This window comes from Malaclemys terrapin, chromosome 3, assembly GCF_027887155.1.
Source record: "Malaclemys terrapin pileata isolate rMalTer1 chromosome 3, rMalTer1.hap1, whole genome shotgun sequence".
Lineage (NCBI taxonomy): Eukaryota > Metazoa > Chordata > Testudines > Emydidae > Malaclemys > Malaclemys terrapin.
This window is the reverse complement of record NC_071507.1, coordinates 136,224,419-136,247,793: the sequence shown is the minus strand read 5'-3', so window position 1 is coordinate 136,247,793 and position 23,375 is coordinate 136,224,419. Positions and strand designations below refer to the sequence as shown.

General features: G+C 38.9%; 1 long non-coding RNA gene across 2 annotated transcripts in view; it reads right to left on the bottom strand.

The window, feature by feature from the left end:
- LOC128833464 (uncharacterized) overlaps nucleotides 1-23,375 on the bottom strand; it is a 104,915-nt gene that overhangs the window by 24,188 nt on the left and 57,352 nt on the right. The window contains exons 2-3 of one of the 2 annotated variants that reach the window (XR_008444242.1): nucleotides 11,470-11,622; nucleotides 11,203-11,359 (exon numbers count right to left, since the gene is read on the bottom strand). This is a non-coding gene — a long non-coding RNA (uncharacterized LOC128833464). The remainder of the gene's footprint in view (nucleotides 1-11,202; nucleotides 11,360-11,469; nucleotides 11,623-23,375) is intronic. The other variant, XR_008444243.1, reaches the window with a different exon arrangement.

Below are 23,375 nucleotides of genomic sequence, written 5' to 3'. Positions count from 1 at the left end.
GTGGCCTCTGTCATGAAGGAGTTCAGAGTAAATGATCACAGTGATCTCTTGGCCTTAAAAGAAAATCTATGAAGTGGTCAATGTCTGTTGCTGGACTGGTAGTTTGGAAACAAATAATGATTACTAAGGATCAGATGGAAACTGAGCTGTCCAGTACATGTGACCTGACAGGCCTGTTCAATCATCATCAGTCCATTGCATACAGAGTTTCCAGTAGCCTCCACACAAAAGGTAATTGGGTCTGTCTATTCTGGGCTTCAGTCTTCTAGATCCAAGTCTGGACATTTATTTATTTATTTATTTTTATTCCTTGGGCTAGAATGTTATAGGTTCAGTTTTGGATGCTATGTTCAAGGAATTAGAAACAATTACTGTCATCAGACTGGCTTTTTTATGGGTCTGACTTAATCATGTTGCTGTATGGGATCAGTGAATGCTTTCGCTTCCTTGAGTTTTGCAATCTGATTGGCTTTGTCAGGATTTCCTTTTACCTTCCTTTATTTTCTGTTTAGTATTCTCACTTTGATCCAAATCCTAGTGGTTTTGAACATTTGGACTGAGGATATATAAGGCTCCCTCTCAGCAACTTTGCACTCATTCAGAATACTATGACAAGATTACCAAACCAGTGATGAAGGATGATGAGTGAATGTCAGAGGGAGATGAAAGGGATCACCACTTCTCACATTCAAGGTCTTATTTACTCTCTTGTTCAATATGATGTCAATTTGCATCCGCAGCTTCTGTGAGCAATAAATAGGGTATTTTTAGACCAGTATTTAATTGCTAAGTGGAATTCCTTATTCCTTGCTTTCATAAACCTCAACCAAATGTTGATGCACAGAGAAGTGACATTTTTCTTTATGAATAAAATTAAGAATTAATATCTGGTACAGAGAGAGAAACTCTGTGAAGAAGAGCACAATCTGACCTTGCATATTATGTGCTATCTTTAATTTTAGCTGTAAAATAGCTCTTGGGATTTCCATGCAGTCTGTGGCTGAAAGGTCACTAGAATACTAATAACTCTTGTATTCCTTAGTTGGCTTTTACATACAGGATGCAGTTTGGTAAAAACTGATTAAATTTCCTTGGTACATCTTCACCAAAACAATTTATTTTTTATTACTCAGAACCATATAGTACATGGAATTTAAGTGAAGGTACATGACATAAAGCAGCTAAAATCTAACCAAAGCACATGTTTTGAAGCTGAATAATATCTTTAAATTAGCTCAGGATAGTTTTATTCTTGTTTTCATTGTGAATGCCAATTTTGAATACAATCTCTCAGATGTTTCAGTGCAGAACACATTGGCATGATCTTAGCCTAGGCTTTTTTTGTTTTGTTATATTTCTATATTTGTTCTGGGCAAGAAATCTCAAAGAGCAGTAAAAATGGCTACTGTTCCTGCAAGGGCGTTATTTTAAATTACACTCTTACCATGATGTACAGTTGTAACAATCACTGAAATCATGTCAGCTTTGAAGGAGCCATTGTGATTCAGATAGATGATTTATAAGAGCTCAAGTGAAATACTACACGCTTGTTCTGGTGCACTGTATCAATGATGTGTGGATTAAGAGCTGCTTAGAAGTACATCTTGCTATAGTGCAGGATGACAGGATTTCTGTAGAGAGATTACAGTATATTGTGGGAATCTGTACAATGCTAATAGCTACATAGAAAATAGCAAAAGGGTGACCTGTCATTACCCTGTCAATGGAAGAATTTGTTTTCACTGACATTGCATCTGGTCCAAATGAACTTTTTCCTCCATGTAAGTGAGTCTAAGGAAGTTTTTGCTTATTTTTCAGTCTTAAAGCGTTTTGCTTTATTCAGCATATGTTAAAAAGGTATAATAATCAGGGGAAAACCTACAGAAAAACAATGTAGAAAATACAGGGCAAGATGTTTACTATCTTTGTTGTGATAGGTTTTGAATCCAGATAATTAAACATCTAATGGACCATAAAGGATAATAAAAAATATATGTTTTGGGGAAGTATACAGTCTACTGCTTCGAGAATTGTTGTTAACTGCAATCTTATTTAATATTTCTAGTAATGATCTGGAAGTAGATTAATTTACCTCACAGATGGGAATGGGTTGCTATCGACAAGATGGACAGAGCAATTTAAAAACGGGATCTTGTGAGACAACAAATGAGATTCAACCCCGCAAGATTTCTCAGTAAGATGGTAATGCTTGGAAAGCTGTAATATGAAAAGAGATATATGGGCTGCAAATTAGATGTGAAGTTGCAAAGCATGCTTTTTTTAAAAGCCATTGCAGCTGTAGACTGAATGTATAAAGGCAGTATGTGAAGGACCAAGATGACAAGTCCACTCTCTGAGGCAATGGTGACACCACAGCTAAGATACTGTAATACAGCCAGTTGTGAGCTCCTTAATACCAAAAAATCTGACAACAAATTGAAAGGAATTTGGAGAGGATCAACCTAAACAATTAAGGGACTGGAGAGAAGATTTATAAGATTTATTAAGACTAAAAACTGCATATGGCTTCATCAAATGACGAAAAGAATGAGAAGCAGTTACAGTAACCATGTAAATATATTAAGAGGATGTAAATACCAAAAAGAACCTGGAACCATATAGAATACACTGAGGCTTTATATTAAGAGTAAAAGGGTGAAATTAAATAAAGTAAATGAACTGAGTAGCAGAAAACATTTATTAAAAGTGAGTTCTATTAAACATTAGAATAGTCTCTCAAGGGAACTGGTGGAAGCCCTATTAAACCAGAGAAAGTACTGGAGAATGTATTATCACAGAATTATTTATTTTAGCGCAAAAGAGGCTGGTTATAGAATCACCTTAATTTATTTTCACATTCTCATGCCCTCTACAGATGAGTGCTGCTGTTGTGTTTACCTGTTGCTCGAAATATCCACAGTACATTTTTTGCTGATTTTTATAAAATCTGCCAATATAAAAAAGATTAATTTGCAGTAAATATTTTCAGTTCTGTATTATAGTTGTCTAGGTATTATAGTTGTATAATTCTGTATTATAGGTGCTCCATGACCCATCTTTTTCTGCCCGTTTGATGGGTTCTCATAAACTCTTAGGGAGATGTCAGGTATTATGAACCTAAGGGTTTTTTTGCATCTCTGTAAAACAGAAAAAGCTGGACTTCATAACGACAAAACATGCAGGTAATGAGTAATTAGAAATATATTATCAAGCCAATAATTTAGCTGTTCTTTACAATGGACCAAATTACTTAAATAAAACTCCCCTTGAAATGAATAGTTTTTCTCAAGTATGAACTACAGAGTTAGAGCCAATATATTTACATGTGGTCAAATGCTGAATGCCATGTCTCCAATCCTGGAGTGTGCTGAAGAGGACTGTTATGGCCCTCTCACTGGACAGTTCATAGAGAAGTTGTGCCCTGATAAATAAAGGTTTCCCCAGCTATAACACAGTTAAGAAGAGTAGCATAGCCTTAAGAAAGCCCTGGTATACCTGGTATAGCTGATACGTTGGGTTTTTTTTAAAAATGTAAACATTTCCCTGGTTAATGGAATAGTGTCTTAAATGTTCCATTATACAATAACCACAGTTCGTCTCGGGAAAACAGAGGTTCAGGGAACAGTCATGCATTGGCTATGAGATGGACTAGATGATCTAATATATCTCTTCTGTTGTATTCAGGGAGGAATTAGCTATCTGTACCCTTCTCTGATTTTTTCCCTGAACACTTGGTACTGTAAACTATCACTACCTTTGATTTTTGGTAAAGAAAATAGGTAGAGCTTTAGGTTGAAAAGTCTTCAGAAAACCAACCTATTGTATGATTGCATCATTTTGAATTACCTGTAGAATAATGTCTTTGTATCCGAGGGGGAAAGTGTATTGTGCTTGGCTGGCTGTCACCAATCAATAAGCTTAGCTATTTGTCATACTGTCATGGTTTATAGAGGATTTCATGCTTTTCACAATTTTTAAGAAAGTTTTGGCTGCTTAGTGGACCACTGTGGACTTCCTTTAGCTTTTTTAACAAGAAAAGAATTAAGGCCGCAGCCCTGATAGTTGAGAAAATAATCTTCCAAATGTTAAATGAGTGACCTGGATGTAATATTGGCTTCCTAAATCCTTCCTGCAAACAATGCTTCTCCAGAGTGTTCATTTTCTTTATATAAAGATGTGTTCAGATGACAGGAGATCTATAAAACCATGTAACTTATATACATATAACATGCTTTCTCAGAAAATGACTTAATATCTTTATAAGAAACGTGTTAATTTTCAGGCTACAGCCTTTTGCCCAGAAGTGAAGCAAAGGGGCCGTAATCCATCTGCAAATACCTAACAGAGAATTCCCCTGGCATAGGGGAACTCTCTGCTGATGCATCTGGGCCACAGGCAGGCCCTGCAATGCTCCCTCTCCCACCCCTCTTGGAGTAAGAGACATGTGGGATCAGAGAACAATCTTCCACTGGCATAGGGTCCATTAAGCACTCCTATATCAATGGCCAGAAGTACATCTCTACTCCAATATAACGCGACCCGATATAACACAAATTCGGATATAGCATGGTAAAGAAGTGCTCCGGAGGGCGGGGCTGCGCACTCTGGCGGATCAAAGCAAGTTCGATATAACACGGTTTCACCTATAATGCGGTAAGATTTTTTTGGCTCCTGAGCACAGCGTTATATCAGGGTAGAGCTGTAGCTATAAACTGTGTCAGGGCTGGGGCTGACTCCCTAGTGCCCCTCCTTCCTTTGGGCACCTGCTTCCCTCCATGCAAGAGTGAATCTAGCCATGTATGTGTAGTATGGGTTTTCCCTATTATTTGAACACATATTGCGTTTACTCAGTTTATAAATGTTGATAGAAGTATCACAGTGAAAGAACCTAAATTGGGTAATAAGGACACCTTTGTCAGATGTATATGAACTTTAAAACAGTATTACAGATTTGGGGCATGCAACTGTATATAAAAATGTCACTGATTTTTGATTTACTAATATGTTTAGATAGTTATTGCTAGTCACTGACTTTTTCTGGAGAGTGGGCAAGAGAAAAAAGATTGGAGTAGAGAAAAAGAGAGGAGAAAGTTGTGTAACATGTGGGATCTCTGTGTGTTTGTACAGTGTATAAGTTAATAGGGTACCCATCTCTACTTGATAATACTGAGAGGACTACATATGGTCTGAGAAGAGAAGAGAGTTTTAAATTGAATTGTGTTTTCATTCAGCGAATATCCTGAGAGCCTTATGTCTTGCAGATACCTAGACATCTCAAACTATTTTGCTAATTGACATAATTTGAAATATAAATTATTTAGGTCATTTATTGTGCAGACCTACCCATTCTAAAATAACATATCACTCTTGCCCTGCAATCATTATATTTTAATACATGTACTCATTTGCAGATCAATATATAGGGCTAGATACTTCACTCCCTATTCAGCAAAACCCCCATTGAAGTCTGTCTGAAGGGACAGAATGGAAACTTTCTTGTTTTCACTATGTCTCTTCAGATGGACTTCAATGGAAGATATTTTGTCTGAGTAAGGTGTATACAGTTATAACCTTGGCTTTAGAGAGCTCATGGGTTGTGTGTCAAAAGGTTCAGAGTTGAAAAAAAGTACGCCACTTTGGAACTCTGCACTAAAATTTAATTTATTTACTCATATTATTATTATTCCAATGTCCTTGAAGTCATGGGGGATTTTTTTTAAGACAGAGTGTAGGATCAAGCCCATAATATACTGAAAGTAGAGAATTATTTCCCTTCTTTTCTAAGATGCCTCCTGTTGAAGAAGAACAAAATGATAAATACATTTGATTTTTGCAACTCTTTAAGCCCAATATGAATTAGGAAGTGTATTCAGCTGGGGCAAATCGGACTGTATGAAGACTTTTGTATACTTTTGGCCAATCTTTAATACCTCATGTTTACCCCTGATACAGTTCATTTGCCATCATGTGGCCTAATTCGTCAATGTGTTTAAATTCATCAGGAGTGGCTAAAAATCTTCCATAGTTTTTAGTAACTAATATAACTAAGGGAAATGAAAGTAGCAAATATGTAAACGTGTAATAAAAGAGGCTAATTCTGTCTTTGGCTCTGCTTTGTGATTTGTTACCAGAAATTCTCAATGGAATTAGAGCCCCATAATTCAGAGTGGCCTGCTGCACTGTTTCTGTTTATTTTGTCACAAAGCAGCTGAACAGAACTTCTGAGTCCTTTCTGGCATTCCAAAGAAGTTGGAATTATTTTTTCATTTAATAATAAATAACAATAATGCCACTTTGAACTTCTCTAGGGACTTAATCTGAAGAGTCAAAACATCTGAACATGTTGATATTTCTGAAAGGATATTGTTTCTATTCTAATGATGGATGCGCTGAGTGACAAAGAAGTTTGGTCACTTGAGTAAAGTTACACAAGTCCGTGACAGCTGTGGAAATTGCACCTAGGTCTCTCTCTACACTCAAGCCTAGAGTGTGCTTCCTCTCTTCTTCAGGGCTTTTATTTTTAAAAGTTCAGGCACAAAGAGGACAAACAAGAAAACAATTAAGATAAAGGGCTCCAGGCTATACTTATCATCCACAAATGGTAAACTAGTACCATCATGAAGCTACATAATGTTGGAACTATAAAACATCTTGAGAATGTTGAGCTTACTGTAGTGCCAGTATAAAAATCTACCTTTTGTTGGAGTAGCTCATCCTGATACAAGTTAGCTCATCCTGATACATTTCATCCCAACTCTTTTCAGTGGTTTGCATGTGCTGGCAACTAATTTTTAAAGTGAGCACATTTATCCAAATTGTAACATCATAACTAGGGCCCTACCACTTTGGTCAATTTCATGGTCATAGGATTTTAAAAATCACAAATTTTGTGATTTCAGCTATTTAAATCTGAAATTTCAGGGTGTGGTAATTGTAGGGGTCCTGACCCAAAAAGGAGTTGTGGGGGGATTGAAAGGCTATTGTAGGTTGGGTTGCGGTACTGCTATCCTTACTTCTGTGCTGTCCACAGGGCCGGCTCCAGGCACTAGCGGAGGAAGCATGTGCCTGGGGTGGCACATGCTAAGAGGTGGCATTCCGTCCATTCTTGGGATGGCACAGTCCGGGCGGCTTTTTTTTTTTTTTTTGCTTGGGGCGGAAAAAATGGTAGAGCCGGCCCTGGCTGTCCAACACATGAAACAGTTAATGAGGAAGCAATCAATTTTTAATTATTTGGGCTAAGACTAAACAAAAGTATAGCTCGTAACACCACATTTTGACACCTAAATAAGTGGCCACATTTTGAAAGGTACTGAGAATCCAGCACTTCCCATTGACTGGACAAGCATATAGTTAGAGTTCTGCATAGTGAATGAAGTTAGTTTTAGTTTATTTTATTAAGTGCCCATTCACATAAGCACAGGTGTTTCATACATATATGAGAACATTTAAAAATTAATGTTGCCTATATTCTAATGTGAAGTGGCTGAAATGCCCTTTTCTAAGGACTGGCTTGTGCTAGGGCCGCACTACAGCAGAACAATTATTTTTCCCACCATATGTGGGAAATGGGTAGCCGTGGAGCAATCGCATAGGGAACGCCAAATAATCTGCACATGTCAGAGCTGGGTTCTGCAGCAGCTCATCTTGGTCAAAAGCAGGAAAAAAAGAGCACAAATTCCTATGCAGAAGTAGTTCAAGGACTGAGGCCCCTGTTCCAATCCAGGAACTAGCATAGTAGCTGCAGATATTAGCTATACCTTACCCTTGAGTTGTAGGTAGATTTCTTCCTAACCAAGATCCTATTTACTCAGATTGTATCTTTTTGTGTGTGTAGGTAACAGAGATAAAGTTTATACCATGTGCATGTATTTAAGTAATACATCATGGATTTATTTGTATGTACGATTGATCAGTCACAGTTCATTTTTTTCTAAAACTAAGGAAATAAAATGCACAAACCCTTCACTAATGCAATTTTATGGTTGAGCTTTTACACACAGAAGGTCAGACTGTTGCTTCCCACAGCAGCTGGAACTCTTCCTCGTTGCAGACACAAACATATAAATATGTGTGTGTGTGTGTGTGTGCAATGTAAAGTTGCAGTTGCTGTGGGAACCAATAAGTCAGAACTTTGTGTATATGTTTATGTAGGTTCACTCACTGGTTGTAATTCTATGGTTAAGGAGGAGTTGAAATCTATAGCTCAAACGTCAATGATCAAATTTGGTTACCAAATTTAACACATTCTTCAGAAGAGAATTCAATTTTCAGAAATAATTTTTGGTCAAATGTAGTTAATATTGCTAATTTATAATAAGTTATAATAATATTCACTAACCTAGCCAAATAAATACTTATTCTTATGAAATTTGTCTCTGATAGGATCCCATTTGTGTGTGTGGCCTCCTCAGTGTTGCTAGCACTTGTGATTTTATCATTAGTTTTACAATATTTGGTGTTTTGCTAAAGTTTTAGTTCCTGAATCCCTTGCTCATGTGAGATTTTCAATTTCTATTACAAATAAATACAAATCTAGCTCTTATGGTTATGATGAAAGGCTCAAAAACATGAACCCTAAGCACTCAAAAATCAGAAGGCAAATAAAAAAAACAAGATTTTTTTAAAAAATCTCATAATATCTGAACAAATCTTATGAATTTGGGGGGCTGGTTACTTTGAATACTTGGGGTTATCAATTCTTCCTCCTCTAAACTAATCAACCATAACTACCACAGACAAACTTTAAACTCAAAGATCATAACATCTCAGTGATAGGCTACTTTTCAGACCCTGCAAGCCAGTATAAAAACTGCTATTCCCTTCTGTCATCATAACCTAATTTAGGTCTCAGTGCAGCAAAGCACTTAAGCACAGGGCCTTCACTCAAAAGAAAGACACTTTTCATGTCTTGTTTACATGGGGATGTTACATCTCACTAACTGTAGCTAGTCTGCCTTAAAGTGCCTTGTGTCAGAACCTGTTTTCAAAGTGATTAATTTGCATCTTAAGGTAGGTCTACGCTGCATCCCACTTGCAGTGAAAAATAGGCTGTATCCTCATGGTGCTGTGTAGTTACACACAGCAGCGAAAGGCTCTGGCAGAGGGGAGCTTTTCCTGCTGCCTCCCACTGCCAGAGCCTTTCCCTGCTGCCAGAATCTTTCCCTGCAGTGGAGAAAGACTCCATCAGCTCCCTGCTTCTGGAGCCTTTCCATACTGCAAGGAGCTGCCAGAGCCTTTCCCTGTTGCCTCCCCCCTGCCAGAGCCTTTTGCCGCTTCTGGAATCTTTCTCCACAGTGTGGAAAGACACTGTCAGTGAGGAGGCAGCAGGATGCTACACTGCTAAAACTAGCAGTGTAGATGGAAGCGGCACTGCTGGGGTGTGTAGAAAGCCATGTAGGGTACAGTCATGTCTTTACTTGCCTAAGCAGGGCCTCATTATCTCCACTGTTATTTATATCCATGTTAGCAGAACATGCAATGTATGCATTCCTCCTTGGAAAAGGAATAAGGGTGAGTTCTTTCTAACTACTGTGCTGCTGGCAGTCCTCCAACTAATGTTCCACACTGCAATGCTTCACATCTGGGTCAACCTGTCTGTGTACCTGTCTTCCCTCCACTGCTCTGGAGGGATAAAGCCTGTCTATTTAAATGCAGGTAGGCAGCTGGGAACGTCCCTTTTTGATACCAGGCAGTAGTGTGTTCACATACCTATTATAACAGTGCTTATGCCCATGCACACACATTCTTCTGTGTGGACCCCTGCAGAGGTCCTGGACTTGATTGCCCTCTTCAGAGACAGGCATACCCGGTACCATCTGGATAAGAATCATTAGACTACAAACATCTATGGGGTACTTTCAAAGAAACTGAAGGCAAAGGGACATTCCTGGCAGCTGAGTCATAATACAAAAGCTTCAGTGGAAGTACCAGAAGACAAGAGACCATAACAGGACCTCTGGTAATACTCCCACTACCTACCCATATTATGAGGAACTGGACCTCATGTTTGCAGGTGATGCTACCACTGAACCCAAAGTGGCTGTGGGAGATAGTGCTGCAGAGAGAATGGCAAGCACTCAAGACAGCATGGCAAGCACCTAGCAAGCCACCGACTGCTCCTCTGACCCCTCACATGCCATGGGAGTCCAACCAAGAGGACAGCCAAGAATTCTATGACATGGCAGATGTGGATAATCAACAAGAATCCCCTGTGGTGAGCCATCCAGAAACAGCCGTGGAGGACAACTCTGCCAGCACCCTGCCTGACATTGCTGTAGAGAGGACCTGTGCCAGTAAGTATCATATGCTATAGTATACAACTGTATAGGGAGATTTAAACTACTTTTTCTGGGTCGGTGCTGCCCAGTGCTATGTTGGGCAGAGGGCTGAGTCTCTCTTCACCTACTTGGATTTACCCTGCCAGCAAGCTGTACATGGAGTCCACACCAGAGACTTAAAGCATCATATTTGGCTGCAGTATCTAATCCCATAAATCCAACATCTACCAGCAACCCTTTTCATGTCTGAACCCCCCCTCCCATACCAATTTGCTTTCTGCCTCACCTCCCTTCCCCCTGTTGCCGTGATGGTGTATCCGCCCCCCCCCCTTCCCATCTTACTCAAAATGACATCCATGCTGCACAATTAAACCTTTACAATTTCTTTGCAACGTGAACTCTCACAATCATCAGCCACCTTCCCACCCCTTAACAGGCTGCTTCCTTCTCTCTCTATTCCTCCCTCCTCTAGCCAGCATGGTCCCCAGCCCACTGCCCTTTGCTTAGGGTATCAGCACCATGGGAGTTAAAAAAAAATAGCAACACATTGCCTATGTCACCTTGATTGTAACTCCAGAAACAGAAAGATTAAAAGAATCATTAGAAATGGTACATTGGCTCACAGTTTCATTAGTGCACTTAGCTTTTACAGAAGTTTAGAGTTCATAATGTAAATGCCCCAAATCAGACTACAGAGGCATTTCTGAATGCATAGATATTTTAAGACACTTGTAATGCATTTGGATGTAGAATTCTATTAATTTTGCAGTTCACATGAGAGAACTTAAGGCAAAGATAATGCTCAATTTTGGTATGAGCATTGGATGGCAAAGCAGCTGTCTGTGCTGCCCCTGTAATAAGTGTTCCCCTTCCACTCATGTACCAGTTGGGGTAAACCATCCTGGTAAATAGCAGTGCTACATACCTTCTGGTTTGTGCACAGCCTTTTTGAACAGGACCTTGCTCTGTCTCCTGGTGACTTGTGGGGCCACCAGACTCCTCATTGTTTTTGTGGATACAGACTAACACAGCTACCCCTCTGATACTTGTCTCAGGGTTGTATCCTCCAATGTCCAGACAGCCTGCAAACAATGTTAAAAAAATCATAGGCACCCATAAAGTCACCCCACCTACCCCCCCCCCCGCCCTCCTCCCAAAATAATAAATTGGAATAAGTTAGATAATGTCTTACCACACAGAAAGGAACTACTGAGTAGGAAGAGAAGATGGAAATGGCATTCCAAAATTGTGGGAAGAGAAACATTTTCTCATGGTTGTCATGGAGACGATGAGGAGTGGGACAATAAGTACTTGTGTGTTTTCTGATTTCCCACAGCACCTGTAACTGTGCAAAGAAGGAAGTTATTGCCTGCAGAGAGGTTGTCAAATCTTGGGGGTGGGGGGGAGACTTGAGATAATCTGTTCCATGAAATATTCAGTTCATCACAACAGAGGGCCATGAAGATAGAGCTGTGGAGGGAAGGTTTCCTGAGACATTCTCAAAAGATTGAAAGGGAAAGCATGGCCCTTGAGAGGGAGCGCATTGTTCTGAAAGGGTCATTGAAGAGGCAAGCAGCTATGCCGAGCACCATTTACTGCAAAGGTCAAGACCATGCCCCAGCATTCCAGTGTCTTGCACAATGTAGAGAATACACCATATTGGGACCACCATGTCAATCAACCTAATTACATTCCATCCCACATGACGCTGAAGGGGAAATGGCAGTTCCTTATGAAAAGGCAGATGAATTGGGCTCTGTTTCATAATGCTGCTGCTGTTGTGGCAATATGGTTAATGATGGAGGAGAAGCAGGAGTTACTTCTGCACATGCTCTGGCTGCGCAGCTCAAAATGCATATACATCATCCTGTTAGTCTTAATGACTGCCATGATCATAGTGCTTAATGCTAGGTCCTCCATGCTGCTTGACTGCGTTCAAAAATTGTGCTGGCAAAATGAACAGATACCAGGAGAAGAATCATGACTCTCACCTTCACTGGCTTCTTCATCCTTACTAGTACCATTCCTGCCGCCCCACCACTGGAAATCCGTACCACCTATCCCCATAGGCACACCTATCCCCACACAATCACTAAAAATTCAAAAAATCATCATTTAAACCAACAGTCACATCCAGACCAGTTTTAACTTACATGCCTTCCCACCTCAAAATCATAGCTACCCAAATATAATCAGCCACAGTTCACAAACAGCCCAATTCCCCAGAGACACATTCAAATACACAATGTAAACGCCAACCTCATACTTTTTCATGTTCAGACAACACATTATTACCAGAACACACATGTTGCTTTCATATCCAAACAGCACACGTTGTTACACTACACATATGTCTATGGAGAATCTCTCTTAACGTAGTTAAGGTCAACTGAAATGTTAATGATTTTGAACAGATACTTATTACTGTAAAGCCACTAGAACTTGATGCTGCACCACTGAAGCAAATGGGATTTGCCATCAGCTTCTCTGGGAGCAAGTTGATTTTCTTTTCCATATCAGGCAGTAATTGGGATGAGACCAAGTCTTAGATATCAGAATGATTCAGCGATTTCAACTAGACTGGAATGAAACAGTGAATAAAACTTCCATAAAAGCCATCCAGTCATGGTTTACTAGCTTACCTCATGTCATATTCATACAAAGAGAGGATTCCACAGCCTCAGAAGTATTGATCCCAAAGTTATATCTAAACTGAGCTGTACATTATTTTTGTATTCTATATGGATGGCTGAAGTTGAATTATTCATAATATACTGGTGATATTGCAGGAAAATAACTATGATTAATAGTAAAATGTTGCACAGCACATGAAGATGTTGATACATTTAATTTGAATAAAGGGTTTATTTGTCAAAATATATTCAGTCAAATATAGTACATTTGCAGAGTTCAGTTTTACTAAGAACTGTTTATAGTTGTCACTGCACTGGAATCAAACAGCAAGAATAACAGAAAAGAACAATCATATACATAGAATACATTACAGTACACCCAACAAGATTTACTTTTGCTGGATGAGTGGTTTCTTTCTCTGTTGGTTACCCTTTGGCATGTTCCTCTAATGTGCTTTTTTCCCACTCACTTTTGAAGTAGGGCTGCCCCTCCTCTTCCCCCCCCCCAATATAAAATGAAAATTGCATCTTGGGTTGCAAAAGGAGGCTGATGAAGAAGAGTAAAATCTAAACCATTTTCAATACTCCATGCTAAAAGTCCCAATTTTTTTCAAGTTCTAAGTGTATATTAGTTGTTATAAACAAAATACAGAGAAGTTCTGAAATGCCATGTCAGTAGCACACCTTAGTAGGCATCTAACTCACTTCAGAAGGTAATTTATAATCCAAATTCAAACTGTATCTAAATACAGAGGTCTGATTCTCCATTGCCCTTACCTTGAGTACTCACTTATACCAGTACAAAGCGAATGTAAAATGATTGTAACCCAATACCATTCTGAGTTTGTAGTATTTCAAAGCCACTTTATATTAGCATAAATGATTACACAAGATGAAGGCCAACAGAGAATCAGGCCCAATATAACAAATTATATTTTACATTTATACCACATAGCACTAATCAAAAAGGTATTGGATATTTATTTGGATATCGAGAACATAAAAACGGCCATACTGGGTCAGACCAAAGATCCATCTAGCCCAGTATCCTGTCTTCTGACAGTAGCCAATGCCAGGTGCCCCAAAGGGAATGAACAGAACGGGTTATCATCAAGTGATCCATCCTCTGTCACCCATTCCCAGCTTCTGGCAAACAGAGACTAAGGACACCATCCCTGCCCATCCTGCCTAATAGCCGTGGATCTATCCTCCATGAATATATCTAGTTCTTTTTTGAGCCCTGTTATAGTCTTGGCCTTTACAACATCCTCTGGCAAAGAGTTCTACAGATTAACTGTGCCTTGAAGGAAGAAATACTTAGAATCATAGAACATTAGGGTTGGAAGAGACCTCAGGAGGTCATCTAGTCCAATCCACTGCTCAAAACAGGACTAACACCAACTAAATCATCCCAGCCAAGGCTTTGTCAAGCCGGGCCTTAAAAACCTCTAAGGATGGAGATTCCACCACCTCCCTAGGTAACCCGTTCCAGTGCTTCACCACCCTCCTAGCAAAATAGTGTTTCCTAATATCCAACCGAGACTTTCCCCACTGCAACTTGAAACTATTGCTTCTTGTTCTGTCATCTGCCACCACTGAGAACAGCCAAGCTCCATCCTCTTTGGAACCCCCCTTCAGGTAGTTGAAGGCTGCTATCAAATCCCCCTTCACTCTTCTCTTCTCCAGACTAAATAACCCCAGTTTCCCCAGCCTCTCCTCGTAAGTCATGTGCCCCAGCCCCCTAATCATTTCTGTTGCCCTCTTCTGGACTCTTTCCAATTTGTCCACATCCCTTCTGTAGTGGGGGGACCAACTCTGGACACACTACTCCAGGTGTGGCCTCCCCAGTGCCGAATAGAGGGGAATAATCACTTCCCTCGATCTGCTGGCAGTGCTCCTACTAATACAGCCCAATTGGCCTTCTTGGGAACAAGGGCACACTGCTAACTCATATCCAGCTTCTCATTCACTGTAATCCCCAGGTCCTTTTCTGCAGAACTGCTGCTTAGTCAGTCGGTCCCCAGCCTGTAGCGGTACATGGGATTCTTGTACCTAATCAGATTTCTTTTGGCCCAATCCTCCAATTTGTCTGGGTCACTCTGGACCCTATCCCTACCCTCCTGCATATCTACCTCTCCCCCCATCTTAGTGTCATCTGCGAACTTGCTGAGGGTGCAATTAATCCCATCATCCAGATCATTAATAAAGATGTTGAACAAAACCGGCCACAGGACCAACCCCTGGGGCACTCCGCGTGATACCGGCTGCCAACTAAACATCGAGCTGTTGATCACTACCCTTTGAGTAGTACTACTTTCTTTTGTTTGTTTTAGACTGCTGCCTATTAATTTCATTTGGTGACCCCTAGTTCTTGTGTTATGAGAAGGAGTAAATAACACTTCTTTATTCACTTTCTCCACACCAGTCATGATTTTATAGACCTCTGTCATATCCCCCTCTTAGTCGTCTCTTTTCCAAAGCTGAAAAGTCCTAGTCTTATTAATCTCTCCTCATACGGAAGCTGTTTCATACCTCTAGCCATTTTTGTTGCTCTTTTCTGAACCTTTTCCAGTTCTAATATATCTTTTTTGAGATGGGGCGACCAGACCTGCATGCAGTATTCAGGATAGGGGTGTACCATGGAGTTATATTAATAATTATCACAATAATGATTATAATAAATTTAGATGGTATAGTAAGCCTCATGCTTTAGTGCTTAAACAAGTCTCAAACTATTAGTGACTAGAATGAGACCTAATGTGGGGGCAGATTATCCAACATCTAGCTACTGCAGAGTTCTTGAATATAGCAATTCCTATGATCCATTCCAAAGTGTAGGGCCCACTCTTGCAAAACATCACTCATATGACTAGGGTAATTTTGATGAGTGAGGATTACTTGTGTGAATAGGGAATGCAGGATCAGTCCCTCAGTAACTATATATGAGATAATTGAATCTGCTGCTAAACTGTACCCACCTTCAGTTTGAAATGCAGCAGTTGGTTACTGCAACATCACCTGTTGGTTTAGGATGGGAAATGAAAAATACCATTTCCAATTGAAACTGCAGCAGGAATTTAAGTAGGTATTCACCCACATGGAATTTTGGCCAAGTCATTGGAATTACTATTCCTATTCATAGCTGAACCTGGGCAGAATCTCTTTTTGTTTATTTATATTTAGTTTTAGCTTGGCAGTGGAGAAAATATGCACTGTACATGCCTTCTCAATAATTATGTACTTAATAAAATGCTTAATGCCCTTGAAGTATAATGGCCCAGAAATATTGTTCCAATGGAAAGGTGGGATTCCATCAGTCTTGATCAAAAGTGGAAGTGTTCTGTTATTGTCTAACTAAATTACTCGAAATTATGGAACTTCATTGCTGTGGCCCATGTTTTTCAGCAGATGCACACTTTCTCACACCACTGACCTAAGCATGCAAATTGCCCCATTTTGCAGGGGAGGAAGGAGTTCCCAGTGCATTCTGGTGTTGATCCCACAAAGGCTTAAGCATGTGGATAGCTTCATCCATGTTAGCAGTGTTGGTGGAGTTAATTCCACAACAAAGTTATGCACATGCTTAAGTCTTTGTAGGATCAGGATCTTGTTCAGGATGTATGCAAAGTGTACACACCCATAGGTCTCTATTTGCAATTTATCTTTTGCATGCCAGCAGAAACCAAATACAATAAACAATATTAATAAATTATTAAGACTCCATAGCTTTGCACACAAAAGTCAGAAAATGCTGAAATTAATGTTTAATATAAGACCTTAACTTTGGCTCCTTCTGCGTATGCATTATAATATTTCTCAAATCACACAATATCACACCATTTTTCTTTGTAACTTTGTATTTAGTGACATGTGTAGCATCTTGAAGTACTGTATATTATTCTGTGCCCAGTAAGCCATATTTAAACATACTGTAGATGAAGTATAACACTGAGTAATAGTGTGAATGTGCTTTTAAATAACTATGTTCCTGCACATTTATTCTACTGAGAGGAAAAGGTTTAGAATTAAATTATAACATTAACTTCTTCAGTTACCACTATCATTGGTGTTTCTTTAATACATTGAACTGTACATACACTTGTATGGCTTACTACAGTTCAAATCACAATCTCTGTAAGATTCTTTCTCTTTTTTCCCATATAGGTAAAACTCTCATCCAAGCTGTCATCGTCTTCATTCTTGATTACTGTAACTTCCTCAACTCTGGCTCTCCTTTTTCTACTATATCAGTTACACTCTTCTTGTCATACCCTTCAAGATCATGCATAAATCCAACCTTCTAGATGGAGTCTCTTATTTACTCACTCCTATCCTCCCTCTCTGTATCTTCTGATGATGCCTTAACATCCCTTTTGTCTGTGTCTCCCACAATTGTCTTCCCTCTTTTTTTTTCTATATCACCTTAATTCATGGATCACCCTTCCTAAGCTAGACTGCAAATCCATTAGCCTCTCTTCTTTAAATTGCCTCCTAAAGATCCACTTATTTTATGATGCCTACAAGAAACTCACCAATCACTCCTTTGTTTATACATTCCATACATTCCATTTATCTAAATAAAATAATAATTTTGGTCCAATCAAGCTATGCACTTGCCTTACTGAGGAAAGGCCTGATCCAAAAACCATTGACATCAATGGAAAATCTCTGATCCGGCCCAAATTGCATCAATTTATTGATGTTGCCCCTCTCCTCCTTCTCCAACTGTCTCATTGTGTCATGTCCAAACTTATTTTACAAGCTCCTTTTGGGTAGGGATCTTGATTCTCAGCACAGACATCCAGCACACTATTGGGTACCATTAAATTAGTACAGAGATTAATTCTTTCATATTGGAAACAGACATTTGTCTCAGCTTGTGCCGGAAAGTCAGTTTTCTGTTTACTTGTACTTGTCAAATTAGAAATATATAGATAATTTTACCAATATTTGAAAGAAATTACATCCCGTTCTTGGAGAAAGTAATATATGATCTTCATTAAGACATTTTGAAGATAGATGACAGGAAAATGCAGATTAGCTATACTCCTACATAAGAAACACATATAAGGGACTGCTTATGAAATATTACGTTAATGCAGGGGTCGGCAACCTTTCAAAAGTGGTGTGCTGAGTCTTCATTTATTACTCTAATTTAAGGTTTCGCATGCCAGTAATACATTGTAACATTTTTAGAAGGTCTCTTTCTATAAGTCTATAATATATAACTAAACTAGTGTTGTATGTAAAGTAAATAAGGTTTTTAAAATGTTTAAGAAGCTTCATTTAAAATTAAATTAAAATGCAGAGCCCCCAAACCGTGGCCAGGACCCAGGCAGTGTGAGTGCCACTGAAAATCAGCTCACGTGCCGCCTTTGGCACGCATGCCCATAGGTTGCCTACCCCTGTGTTAATGAATTACAGTTCAGATGTTTGTCTGCAAAGGACTAACCGTTTCCTGTTAGAGATATACTAAATGGGTGCTGAGACAATTATTAAAATGCATACCTTAGCAAGAATAGAATTTATCATGTAAAAAGTCAAACTAAAATAAAGATCTATTAAGCCATTATGAAAGTAAGTACACAAAAATGAAAAAAAATGTATATTACATGTATATGTCTGAAGTTGTAGAAAAAATGGTATGATATAGTAAGTGAGAAATGGTACGTGGCCATATAGTTAATGTATCATAGAGAACATTGACAGGGGGCAGAGTTAAGACTGTGTATGTAACCTTGACTTTTGCACTGTCTGGAGTTTTAAGACTCAGGAGTCCAAACTCAACATTCTCTCAATGGAGCAATTTGCAGCAGTGTCCATTGGTGAAACTAGCCAACTGCACGGATACAAGAGTTAGAAAAATGTTTATGCCTTTTGGTGCTTCTAGAAACAAACACAAAAATCATCTGAATCAATCATCTTTTATCCAAATAATAATAATAATAATAATACTTAATTGTTTGCTTGGTGTCATGGGTATGGTACACACTGCAATTTGCAAACAGAAGAAAGGTGAAGTTAAATAATACAAGAAATCTAGGTTTGAACAAACTGATTTAGAGCATTATACTTGCAGTGCTGTGGGCTAAGAGCCAACTGCTTTTGGAAGTTCACCTCTAAATGTTTGCCACCTCCACATAGAAGTAAATCCTTCCACTGCCTCCTTAGCCATGGATGACTCCTTGACAGGACTGGAACAAGCATTACTGTGCTTTATGTGAGTGCAGGAGATAGGAGGGGAAGGGAAGAAGTGAAGAGTTCACACTTTTTGGGGCAGGGTAGAGGCAGAGTCTTTGCAGCTTAGATCCTTCCATCTTCTCACAGCAGGAGACTGTGAAGCCTTCTCCAAAAACTGGGCCTCGAGGCAGTGGCTCTGTGACCAGGGAGAGAGGATTTCTCCTTTCACCACCACTGCTAAATCCATGCCCACTCCCTGATATAATTGCAATGGTCACTGGGTTTAGGATTTGCCCCATAACCTTTATAATAAAGATTTTTATTTAATATTGGTCTCTGCTAGGAGTTTGTACAATCTCTAGCACAGTGGGCCCTGATGTCAACTGGAGACTAAGCACTACCATAATACAGATGATAATCTGGCCTATTTATTCCCCCCTCATTCTTTCTTCTTTGTGTCTCTCCTTTCTTTCTTTTTTCTATGCTCTCTTGTTTTCTTTCATTTAAAAGTCCCCTTTCCTCTACTCTTTATTTTAATCTCTCTTTAGTCCCTCTTCTAATTACTGGAGATGTCTCCCCTTCTCTATTATTTCCTCCCTTCTCTCTCTCTCTCTCCTCTTCTTTTAGGGTTAGGCAGGCAGTTGCAGAAGATATTTAGCATGATCCAGCTCCCACAAAGAATCACTTTATCACCATGACAAAATTGCTTCAGTGCAGGTGTATAGTTGAGCTCAGTTTTCAATGCCACTACTAGCGCCAGTTGTTCTAAAGACTTCAAAAATGAAATAATAAAGATACACAAATACCTAAGGTATATTGTGCGAGGGTCATTAGAAATCTGAAAAAATGTGCATATTACTGCACACTGCTGTTGCTTCTTCCTCTTATAAAATACATTTTTAAATAAAATATTAATGAATGCAAAGCTGTGGTTATTAGAACTGATAAAAATGAGACCCTGACAACATCTGTGATAGTGATCTCTTGTGTGGGTCAATGCTTTGGCAATCTCTCTGTGCAGTTTTGAAATGTTTCTCTCTTCTGATCTACAACTTCCCCTTATCCTAGGGATTTTGTGAGCAGAAACTGCTAGTCATGCCTCTTGATGTGGTAGTTTTATGATGTATAAACACTAACCTCATTTCATTTGTTACCAAGACTAGATCAGATCCCTGCTGTCTACAAGTGAATTCTCGGTACAACACAACATAGATCTAATGTGTGGCAGTTCTTCCTTGGAGATACATTGTATGTGTTAGACAACTTATTTTTCTAACTTTGTTGAAGCACAATCCTAAAATTACTCTTGATATCTATCTAATCTGTATTATCAGATCTATGTTTTTATGCTAGGCCCAGGAGGGTAATATCTGAATACTTCTTCTCTCAGGCTGGCAAAAAAGAAAGTGTATTTCACTGTGCCTTTAATCTAAAATGAATGATGAGACCTGTTGTATGTTTAAAATCATAGCAACTCCCCTGGAAAGGAAGCATTACCTGGAATGGTACATGCTGTCTTAGTTAGACTAACACTCCTGACTTTGATATTTTATGGCTTTATTTAATATTTGCATCAGCACGCACAACTATTATGTAATCTTTATCCCTGAATGTGATGTACCATGAAAATCCATGAACAGACAACCCTTCTTATCATAAGATCAAAAGAATGGCCATACTGGGTCAGACCAAAGATCCATCTAGCCCAGTATCCTGTCTTCTGACAGTGGCCAATATCAGGTGCCCCAAAGGGAATGAACAGGTAATCATCAAGTGATCCATTCCCTGTTACTCATTCCCAGCTTCTGGAAAACAGAGGCTAGGGACATCATCTGGGTCCATCTTGGCTATAGCCATTGATGGACCTATCCTCCATGAATTTATCTAGTTCTTTTTTGAACCCTGTTATAATCTTGGCCTTCACACATTCTCTGGCAAAGAGTTACACAGGTTGACTGTGCGTTTGTGTGAAGAAATACTTCCTTTTGTTTGTTTTAAACCTGCTGCCTATTAATTTTATTTGGTGACCCCAGTTCTTGTGTTATGAGAAGGAGTAAATAACACTTCCTTATTTACTTTCTACACACTAGTCATGATTTTACATACCTCAATCATATCTCCCCCTTAGTCGTCTCTTTCTAAGCTGAAAAGTCCCAGTCTTATTAATCTGTCCTCATATGGAAGCCTTTCCATGCCCCTAACCATTTTTGTTGCCCTTTTCTGAACCTTTTCCAATTCTAATATATCTTTTTTGAGGTGGGGCGACCACATCTGCATGCAGTATTCAATATGTGGGTGTACCATGGATTTTATATACAGGCAATATGATATTTTCTGCCTTATTATCTATAACTTTTCTAATGATTCCCAACATGCTGTTCGCTTTTTTGAATCCCTTTTATGAATAAATATCAGCCCTCCCTTTGTATTTTATGATCATATTATCTCTTGAGGGTAATTCTTGTTATCATTAATTGCTTTGCCAGAGTATTTTTTTTAAAGCCCCAGGCTGTGATGGTCATTTGCCCTTCTTTTTAAAAGACGTTTCTATCTTTTATGCCATGTGCAATTAATTTCAGTTTATGAAATACAGTGTTTTTGTTCCTTTTACAATGCAGGTGATTTCTACAGAGAGGAACCATGTTTCACCAGAAAACATAAGTATGATATCCTCTACATCTTTTGATAAAGACATATATCTTTATATGTTTAAATGACAGTTAAAAAGCAATGTATGCCACTAACCTGGCTTCTGAGCATACACAGTTGGAATCAATTTCATGACTGCTCTGTGTATTATTTGTGCTTAGTTACACACTATTGTTTTAAAACTGCTGGGAATGTTAATCAGTGTATTGGCCTGCTAACTTACATGCTTTGACTTCGCTCCAAATTGCATATTTTTTGGAAAGTATTAAATAACTTATTTTTTTTTTAGAAATTCTTACTTACAATTTGCATCTGTCTCACTCTTTTTGGGAGAGTTTACAACAGTCTCTTTATTATTATGCCTGTGGAGAAAGTGAATATTCTGTGCAGCCTTTGATGGCCAAAAAAATATACAAGAATAGACTGGTCCCTTCAACCAAAAAGTAGAGACCTGAATTTTAGTGAGTCTCTGGCTTTCAAATAGGTAGCGCAAAGACCAAAAGAAAAAAAAAAAAAGATTTTTATGTCTTTTTGACTCCTCCTACTTTTTTATTGTAACACATGTATAACACTGTATCCTTCCTGTTTGTCTTGATTGAGCTCTACCTAACATTATCTTTCCATGCCTCTCTCATCATATTACTGTTCCATAAAGAGTACTGACATGTTTCTGTCAACCTTAGTTTATGAATCTTTTGATGCTTAAGCAATGCTCAGGATATTCCAGTTTCTGTCCCCCTCAGTCAACTTCCCTGCCATGTTGCATTGTCTTTCTCCTTCTCTCATACATTACGTTTCTTCCCTGCTCCATAGTATTCTTTTCCACAGACAGACATTAACGTTTTCGGGAAACCTAGACCCTGATGCATTATCAGATGTAAGCAAGTTTCCACACACAGTCAATGGAGTGAAGGGGAGATGCGTCATCACTGATTGGAAGTGGGAGGAAGAGGAGACGGAAATACAGAATGATAGGAGAAGAATAATAGGGGTGGGATGGAGAGAAGGCTGCAGTAAAATCAGAGGGATGATTGAGGGGAGTGTTTCAAAAAGGGAAAAGCAATAAGGAAGAGGAGAAGAGACAACAACAGAAAAGGAATGAGGTGGGAAGGTGAAAAGAGGGGAAAAGGGAAGAGAGTGCACAAGAGGAAAGGATAATCTTTGTCAATATTTATGATGTGAATTGAGCTTATTGACTTAGAGGAAGAGCAGCAAACTATATGGACTCTTTCAAGGCACCCTTGAGATTTCACCTAGGAATCAAGAATCCTTTTATTTTTCTACATGGCCAAAATGCTTGGAGAAAAAAAGAGAGGAATAAGACGTTGTAAATAAAGGTATCTAACAATAACAGGAGAAGAAGAATGAGTAATCAAGACTGTTGTGTTACACTGAGGTAAGCCCAATCCATAATAAATGTAGGGTCTAAGAGCAATTTGTCCACTATTATAGTATGTTGATTTTTGTCAGTGCATACAGATTTTAAATTTAGATTTTACAACACAATCTCTAGTGCCTTTCATCTCAAATGTAATTACTTGGGCAGTGCAGAAGATAACTGGAAAAAATTTCAGAAGCTCTTTGCTGGCAACACCTAGCAATAAAATTGTCAGCCCTGACAAAGGTAACTAGAGAG